This window comes from Taudactylus pleione, unplaced genomic scaffold, assembly GCF_031769625.1.
Source record: "Taudactylus pleione unplaced genomic scaffold, aTauple2 ptg000332l, whole genome shotgun sequence".
NCBI classification, from domain to species: domain Eukaryota; kingdom Metazoa; phylum Chordata; class Amphibia; order Anura; family Myobatrachidae; genus Taudactylus; species Taudactylus pleione.
This window is the reverse complement of record NW_028284733.1, coordinates 2373422-2383219: the sequence shown is the minus strand read 5'-3', so window position 1 is coordinate 2383219 and position 9798 is coordinate 2373422. Positions and strand designations below refer to the sequence as shown.

General features: G+C 39.2%; 2 pseudogenes; one reads left to right on the top strand and one right to left on the bottom strand.

Moving 5' to 3' along the window:
- Nucleotides 1–4022: 4022 nt before the first annotated feature.
- Nucleotides 4023–4141, bottom strand: LOC148509081 (5S ribosomal RNA; annotated as a pseudogene).
- A 2276-nt stretch (nt 4142–6417) lies between these two features.
- LOC148509080 (5S ribosomal RNA) lies at nt 6418–6536 on the top strand (annotated as a pseudogene).
- The last annotated feature ends 3262 nt before the right edge of the window (nt 6537–9798 follow it).

Sequence of the window (9798 nt, the reverse complement as noted above, 5' to 3'; positions counted from 1 at the left end):
ATATATATATATATATATATATATATACACATTAATATATACAAGTTACCGTGGATTAATCATTTTCATCCATATAGTAATCAGATTAGAACGACAGTTCGCTCATTGTGGCCTGTGGTGGGCACCGATACGGATCTCAATTTACATAATACTATGATTATGCCGTCATATACACGAGGACGTAATTTGCATAACTGGTTAGTAAAGACTGACATGAGTAAAATTGATAGGGCACAATCTCAATGTTTTCTGCGCCCTAAGTTGGGCTGTTTCAAGTGTTTAAATTGTTTGACCTGGCATTCACTGATAGTGGGGAAGACTTTTAGTAAATTCACCATCCGTCATCGAGTAATGTGCACTACTAATTATGGGCCTGATTCAGACCCACTCGCGAGCGGCTGTCCGCTCGCAAGTGGGTCGATGGTCTGCACTGAGCATACGCACGATGGAGGGAGCTCCGTTGTGCGCATGCGCCAGATGCGACGAGCGAAGGACTTTCCTTCGCTCGTTGTGTCTGATCAAAGGGGGCGTGCTGTCGATGTTGATTGACAGCACGCCCCCTTTGGTGGGCGTGCTGGGGGCGTGCCTCCCTGATGGGGGCGTTCCCAAGGGAACGCCTACCGTCAGAAGCCGGCCCACTGACATCACTAGTGATGTCAGTGGGAGTGATTTTTGCTCTGATAGAGCCAAAATCACTCCGGGCCTTGCGGTGGAAAACCTCAACCGCAGGCTCCGGCTCGCAGTTTCGATGGTCGCGATGGTCAAGACCATCGCGGCCATCAAACTGCACGCTCGTATAGGCTGTGGGAGGTGACCCACAGCTATACGAGCGTCCAAGAGGATGCTCCATTTTTATGGAGGACGGCCCTCATTCAGAGCGTGCGCTCTGCTCAGAGCGTATTGCTCTGAATGAGGGCCTATATTATTTATATGATCATTTGTCCTTGCTCTCTTATCTATGTAGGTAAGACTGATAGAACCCTCAGAGAGAGGATGGCAGTACACAGGTCTGCCATTAGATCTGCTTTAGCTTCAGGTAACAGCGACCAACCAGTGGCTCGCCATTTTGTTAAATTTGGTCATAATCTGGCTATGCTACGTTACATGATTATTGATCATATTCCGACGCCTCCCAGAGGGGGTGATCGATCTCGACTATTACTACAATGTGAGGCACGCTGGATTTTCCGTTTGGATGCCTTGGCCCCTCGAGGGCTTAATGAGCACCTGGGTCTTCATTGTTTTCTATAATTAAAATATTATTACCCATATTTTCTGATTGATAATATTTAATTTATATTGTGTGACATTAATGTATGTGTTAGTTATCCAACTTCTTATTCATTTGCTATAATTGTGCATACAGTACGTCTCTTTATCCTTTTTAGAAGGTTATTGTGTACAATATATTCAGGAATGTGTTTTTTGCACTTTTGTATCTATATAACTTTTTTGATGTATTGTTGCCATCTTGTTTTTATCAGACTCACTGCGGCCTGGTTACCTGGGTAACGGGGACACAAAACATGGGGGTGTGTCTGCCGGTTTGACGTGGACGCGGTTGTTACCTGCGCCCACGTGGTGCCCGACGGATTAACGTCATCATGTGGACGCACGAGCAACACGTGGTGTATTGTGAGTATAAATGTATGTTTTGTATGTTTGTCTTGTATAACCTTGATAATGGGGTATTAAAAGGCCCCGAAACGTCGGTGGTGATTTGGTTCACGTTCCTGTGTTGATCGTTTTTTTACTGGGAGTGCCGCCTGCCTGCTATATTTACGATTTCAGTTTATTCTGGTATCATTGGAGTGCACCCATTGTCTTATCTCAGTTATTGGGAGTGCCACCCAAAGACTGTTTATATATATATATATATATATATATATATATATATGAAAAACGGAGGGCACTCCACAGGTCTCAGCAGCAACAGTAAAACAAACCAGACGGAGGCGGTAGTAAATGCCATCATTTCAGCGCACGTTGGCATATACTACCTGCTCTGTCTGGTTTGTTTTACTGTTGCTGCTGAGACCTGTGGAGTGCCCTCCGTTTTTCCCATATACATGTGCACTTTTGTTGGACTGGCACCCAGGCACACGGCGTTTCCCATTGGCGAGTGCCTGACTATTCTGTAAATATACATATATATATATATATATATATATATATATATATATATATATATATATACAAACACATTAATATATATTGAAAAACAAGAGAATTGACAATCAGGCGACTAGTTTGCTAGCTGTGTAAATTCACACACAGTAAAATGTACAGTAGATAAGTTAATGGTTTACAAATGTAGTTATACCTCAAACCATATAGAGGGGCGTGTTTCACGCTAATTAATAAATATAATGAACCAATAAATAGCAAGGTGCTTAGTGCAAAATATGATATATCTGATTACATCTAGATAAAAAAAAATTTTTTTGTTGAACTCATATAGACAACAAAGTGCTAGTGCAAAAATATAATGAATCTGAAACAAAGTGCTAGTGCCAAGTATAATAAAAATTATGACAATTTATTGAAAAACAGTGCACATAAAAATATATAAATAAATATGACCATAAAAACAACGACTGGCAGTAAATAGATAAAAACAAAGTAGAGGAAAGTTGATATTTTTAAGCAGCTTATCTGATTGAAGGAGAGAGGTAGTTCTCCACAGTGCATGAGGCAGCCAACAGGCCCAACGCGTTTCGTCACTATGACTTCATCAAGGGGATATTGCTTCAGTGTGGTGGTCCTGTATTCATACCACACTGAGTTCAAATGAGAGTCAGGTGTTCACCCTACTTCCTTTGTCTTAGGGAGACCTCAAAACCAAGCGATTTCATAATTCAGCAAGCCATCATTTAAAATAGTTTGTGTTACAGGGTTTCCCATAAAGAAATGTTAGTTATAAATAGTCAAACGGCGATCTTTTAAGTTCAACTTCCGCCCTTTGTGAACTGGCCTCTGCCCTTAATTGGAGCGTCACATCCGTTCCCGGCAGCTGTGTTAAACCATAGCGCGCGATCAAGCACTTCCGTTTTCTTCCTCGTGTTCCGAACTGGGCATGTCACTTCCGCCCGCCACGTGTTGACGTGTTCGGAGGTGAGCCGCGTCACGTCCACCAACCCTTCTATCGTTTCGCTCCAGGACGCGGCACATCACTTCCGCCCTTACTTAATAGATGTGTTGAGCTCTTCCGCCCCATTGTTTTCTCCGGACTTAATGCTTCCGCCCTTCTTGTCTATAGAATTAGTATGTTTTTTGCCCAAGTATGAATAATGAGTAGGTGGTGTCTTCCATATTATCTGAAACTAAAATAATAAAGGATAAGCATTCCATTTAAGGAGGGTAATCTGTTTTGATGCTGGATATATAGGTTAGATCATTAAATGATTAGTCTAAGTATAACATTCTCTTTAGGCATAGATATATATTAGAATAATAATATATTAATAGTTTGATCTAAAAACACTATGAATATGTACTGAATTGTTTTATGTATATAATTATATTGGATATTGTTTAGATATTTATTCCAAAAAGGAATTTCTTTAAAAGTTCAACCAAGAGGAGCAGAAATTCAGGGATATAATAAGTTGTGAAATGTTCTTAAGGTATGGGGATCATTCTTTCACTCTTTTCCTTGAAGAAGAGGTTCCAAAGACTCTGAAAATTTCTTGGATTTTCATATTGGTCCGACTCAGACAAACGACCTCTTTTCATTCAGTTAGATAGTTACAATCGGTTTTAAGATGTACTTGAAGTATGGGGATCATTCTTTTACTCTTTTTCTTGAAGGGGAGGTTCCAAAGACTCTGAGGATTTCTTGGATAATCATATAAGTCAAACCCAAGATCCACCTCTTTCCATTCAATTGGGTAGTTAGAATTGTAAAGTTCTGATATCATTATTCACTCCTTGTCCTTAAGGCTTGCAATTGTGAATATGCTATAATTCCCTTTTTAGGCATTATCATTCTCTAGCCTGGTTATATTCCAAACCGCCGGCTGAATTTGCAGCACCAGGTATTCTCAAGGGGTTACCTTCCTTGGTACTAACCTGGCCCAATCATGCTTTGCTTCCAAGATCGGACGAGATTGGGCTCACACATGATGGTATGGCAGCAAATACTTATTTCAATGGTCCATAATGCCAGATATTCTACCAAACCTGGACTTCCCTCAGAAGATGAACCTTCAGGGTACTACTCAGGCCCCTCCATAACCTGGGGGTATATTGGTAGATAGGAATTGAGCATATCACAAGAAAGGAGCAATTTCGTAGTATTCATTGAAGCCTTTAGGTGCCAGTGTGTCCAGTTCAAACAGCCAGAACATCTCTCTTCTTGATAGCAGATTGCCCAAATCCCCACCTCTTTCTCCCAGAGTAACGTGTTCTATTGCCTTGAAGGTGATATCTTCGGGATCCGAATTATGTTTTATTGAGAAGTGTTTGGAGACTGCATGTCCTTCAACTCTGTTTCTAATGTTCCTAATGTGCTCCTGAATTCTGATTTTTAGTGGTCTCTTGGTTTTTCCTATGTACTTGAGTCCACATGTGCACTCTAACAGGTATATCACTGATGTGGAGTTACAGTTCATAAAATTCTTTATAGTGTATTCCTTAGATCCGTCCGAATTCGTGAATGTTTTTCTCTTGGGGTGAAGAAATTTGCAAATATTGCAATGTCCGCATTAATAGCTTCCATTGCACTTCAAAGTGTTCATAGTTGGTCTTTCATTTCCTTTATCCCTCAGCATACTCGGTGCCAGTAAATCTTTTAAGTTCCTTGATTTTCTATATATAATCTGTGGTTTTGTCGGTAGGATCTTTTGGAGTAAAGGATCCATCAGAAGGATATTCCAGTTTTTGTTAAGAGATTTTTTAATATGATTCTCGTGTCCATTATATGTTGTAATAAATGGTACCATTTCTTCTTTTTGTGGTTTCTCCGTCTTATATTGTAGTAGATTATTTCTCTGTAGGTTTTTCGTTTTCTGCATAGCTGTATTGATGATTGCTTCCGGATACTCTTTTTCTCTAAACCTGGTTGCATAAATATCAAGTTGTTCATTACAGACGTTAGCATTGCTGCAATTACGTTTAATTCTGTAGAACTGGGAGTATGGTATGTTGTTCTTCCATTTGTCCAGGTGACAGCTTTTGTAATGCAGGTAGCTGTTCGCATCTACTCCTTTTATAAAAAATTTTGTGCAAATTTGGTCACCTTCTGATGTTAAAATCAAATCCAAAAACTCAAAAACTCAAAAAGTATTGAGTTTTTGGATTTGATTTTAACATCAGAAGGTGACCAAATTTGCACAAAAATTTTTATAAAAGGAGTAGATGCGAACAGCTACCTGCATTACAAAAGCTGTCACCTGGACAAATGGAAGAACAACATACCATACTCCCAGTTCTACAGAATTAAACGTAATTGCAGCAATGCTAATGTCTGTAATGAACAACTTGATATTTATGCAACCAGGTTTAGAGAAAAAGAGTATCCGGAAGCAATCATCAATACAGCTATGCAGAAAACGAAAAACCTACAGAGAAATAATCTACTACAATATAAGACGGAGAAACCACAAAAAGAAGAAATGGTACCATTTATTACAACATATAATGGACACGAGAATCATATTAAAAAATCTCTTAACAAAAACTGGAATATCCTTCTGATGGATCCTTTACTCCAAAAGATCCTACCGACAAAACCACAGATTATATATAGAAAATCAAGGAACTTAAAAGATTTACTGGCACCGAGTATGCTGAGGGATAAAGGAAATGAAAGACCAACTATGAACACTTTGAAGTGCAATGGAAGCTATAAAAGCGGACATTGCAATATTTGCAAATTTCTTCACCCCAAGAGAAAAACATTCACGAATTCGGACGGATCTAAGGAATACACTATAAAGAATTTTATGAACTGTAACTCCACATCAGTGATATACCTGTTAGAGTGCACATGTGGACTCAAGTACATAGGAAAAACCAAGAGACCACTAAAAATCAGAATTCAGGAGCACATTAGGAACATTAGAAACAGAGTTGAAGAACATGCAGTCTCCAAACACTTCTCAAAAAAACATAATTCGGATCCCGAAGATATCACCTTCAAGGCAATAGAACACGTTACTCTGGGAGAAAGAGGTGGGGATTTGGGCAATCTGCTATCAAGAAGAGAGATGTTCTGGCTGTTTGAACTGGACACACTGGCACCTAAAGGCTTCAATGAATACTACGAAATTGCTCCTTTCTTGTGATATGCTCCATTCCTATCTACCAATATACCCCCAGGTTATGGAGGGGCCTGAGTAGTACCCTGAAGGTTCATCTTCTGAGGGAAGTCCAGGTTTGGTAGAATATCTGGCATTATGGACCATCGAAATATGTATTTGCTGCCATACCATCATGTGTGAGCCCAATCTCATCCGATCTTGGAAGCAAAGCATGATTGGGCCAGGTTAGTACCAAGGAAGGTAACCCCTTGAGAATACCTGGTGCTGCAAATTCAGCCGGCGGTTTGGAATATAACCAGGCTAGAGAATGATAATGCCTAAAAAGGGAATTATAACATATTCACAATTGCAAGCCTTAAGGACAAGGAGTGAATAATGATATCAGAACTTTACAATTCTAACTACCCAATTGAATGGAAAGAGGTGGATCTTGGGTTTGACTTATATGATTATCCAAGAAATCCTCAGAGTCTTTGGAACCTCCCCTTCAAGAAAAAGAGTAAAAGAATGATCCCCATACTTCAAGTACATCTTAAAACCGATTGTAACTATCTAACTGAATGAAAAGAGGTCGTTTGTCTGAGTCGGACCAATATGAAAATCCAAGAAATTTTCAGAGTCTTTGGAACCTCTTCTTCAAGGAAAAGAGTGAAAGAATGATCCCCATACCTTAAGAACATTTCACAACTTATTATATCCCTGAATTTCTGCTCCTCTTGGTTGAACTTTTAAAGAAATTCCTTTTTGGAATAAATATCTAAACAATATCCAATATAATTATATACATAAAACAATTCAGTACATATTCATAGTGTTTTTAGATCAAACTATTAATATATTATTATTCTAATATATATCTATGCCTAAAGAGAATGTTATACTTAGACTAATCATTTAATGATCTAACCTATATATCCAGCATCAAAACAGATTACCCTCCTTAAATGGAATGCTTATCCTTTATTATTTTAGTTTCAGATAATATGGAAGACACCACCTACTCATTATTCATACTTGGGCAAAAAACATACTAATTCTATAGACAAGAAGGGCGGAAGCATTAAGTCCGGAGAAAACAATGGGGCGGAAGAGCTCAACACATCTATTAAGTAAGGGCGGAAGTGATGTGCCGCGTCCTGGAGCGAAACGACAGAAGGGTTGGTGGACGTGACGCGGCTCACCTCCGAACACGTCAACACGTGGCGGGCGGAAGTGACATGCCCAGTTCGGAACACGAGGAAGAAAACGGAAGTGCTTGATCGCGCGCTATGGTTTAACACAGCTGCCGGGAACGGATGTGACGCTCCAATTAAGGGCAGAGGCCAGTTCACAAAGGGCGGAAGTTGAACTTAAAAGATCGCCGTTTGACTATTTATAACTAACATTTCTTTATGGGAAACCCTGTAACACAAACTATTTTAAATGATGGCTTGCTGAATTATGAAATCGCTTGGTTTTGAGGTCTCCCTAAGACAAAGGAAGTAGGGTGAACACCTGACTCTCATTTGAACTCAGTGTGGTATGAATACAGGACCACCACACTGAAGCAATATCCCCTTGATGAAGTCATAGTGACGAAACGCGTTGGGCCTGTTGGCTGCCTCATGCACTGTGGAGAACTACCTCTCTCCTTCAATCAGATAAGCTGCTTAAAAATATCAACTTTCCTCTACTTTGTTTTTATCTATTTACTGCCAGTCGTTGTTTTTATGGTCATATTTATTTATATATTTTTATGTGCACTGTTTTTCAATAAATTGTCATAATTTTTATTATACTTGGCACTAGCACTTTGTTTCAGATTCATTATATTTTTGCACTAGCACTTTGTTGTCTATATGAGTTCAACAAAAATTTTTTTTTTTATCTAGATGTAATCAGATATATCATATTTTGCACTAAGGACCTTGCTATTTATTGGTTCATTATATTTATTAATTAGCGTGAAACACGCCCCTCTATATGGTTTGAGGTATAACTACATTTGTAAACCATTAACTTATCTACTGTACATTTTACTGTGTGTGAATTTACACATCTAGCAAACTAGTCGCCTGATTGTCAATTCTCTTGTTTTTCACTTTTTAAAAATACTCACACTAGTATTACACTATTGTCTCAGAGCGGACGCCGAAAAAAATAATAGGCTAAGTTGCTATACATTTGAATATTTATTTGTTTCACTCTGTAAGTCACACAGGTAGTGGCGCTGTACCCATCTATTGCTTGATACATTAATATATATATATATTATAAATACAAACACATTAATATATAGATCACATATATGTATATATATATATATATATATGTGTGTGTGTATATATATATATATATATATATATATATATATATATATATACTGTATATATAATATATACACACACATTAAAATTTATATCACATATATATATATATATATATATATTATATATACATACACATACTATATGAATATATATATATATATATATACACACATATAGATAAATATACAGTGTGTATATATTGTGACACAGTTAGGTTAGGGTGTCCCTCTCCTGGGTAGAGGACTCCTTCCTTGAACACATACACAGCAGCAGGGAAGCAGCACACCAGTCTGGATGCAAGTACAAGCTGGTCGGCGCCAGTCTTTATTTGTACAATGACAGAAATATAAAGAAAACATAAATATAAATCCGAGCCCTGTCGGGGCACTAACTTCACAGGTAGTTCCCTCACTACCAGAACCTGGCAGGGCCTAATGCCCTCGCCAGCAACAAAGCACAGCACAGTACTCACAAATAGGTTTTTCAAGTGTCTCTGAGCAAACTCCCTGCCTGCTCTCCCAGGTGAGACACTCAACCCTAAACACACTAGGCTTATATTGGCCACTCTCAGGTGGAAACCCTAACTAGCCTGTTACCAGGCTGCGAGAACCAAAACCTGGAGTGGCCGTGGGTGGAGCCCTCCCTCTCCTCTCACCCAAAACCCCCAGGTCCCAAACCGGCTTTTCAAAAAGCCGAAACTCAAGCCTGCTACACTGCAGACTTTCTCCTGGGGGTTTAAAACACATAAGACAGGAATCTGGGACAAATGTACCTGCCACAGACCACTTTACCAGTGATCCTATCACATATCCCCCCCCTTTGTTTCGACCTGTGGGGCGGAACAACTGAAGCCCCCAAACAATGAACTCGTGACAACGCATAAGCATTGGCCAGCTGGCTTCCTGGCCTGTGTTCCGCTGAAAATTTAAAAGTTTGTAACGCCAAGAACCATCTCGTAATTCTCGCATTACTGTCCTTTTTTTCGGACATCCACTTCAAAGGGGCATGGTCAGTGATCAATTTGAATTTTCTTCCAACCAAGTAGTACCTGAGAGCCTCTAATGCCCACTTTATGGCCAACGCCTCCTTCTCCACTGTGGCATAGTTTCTCTCATGTACATTCAACTTTCTACTTAGATAGAAAATAGGGTGTTCCTCACCCTCCTTGTTCTGGGACAGGACCGCTCCTATACCTACTTCTGATGCATCGGTTTGTACTATGAATT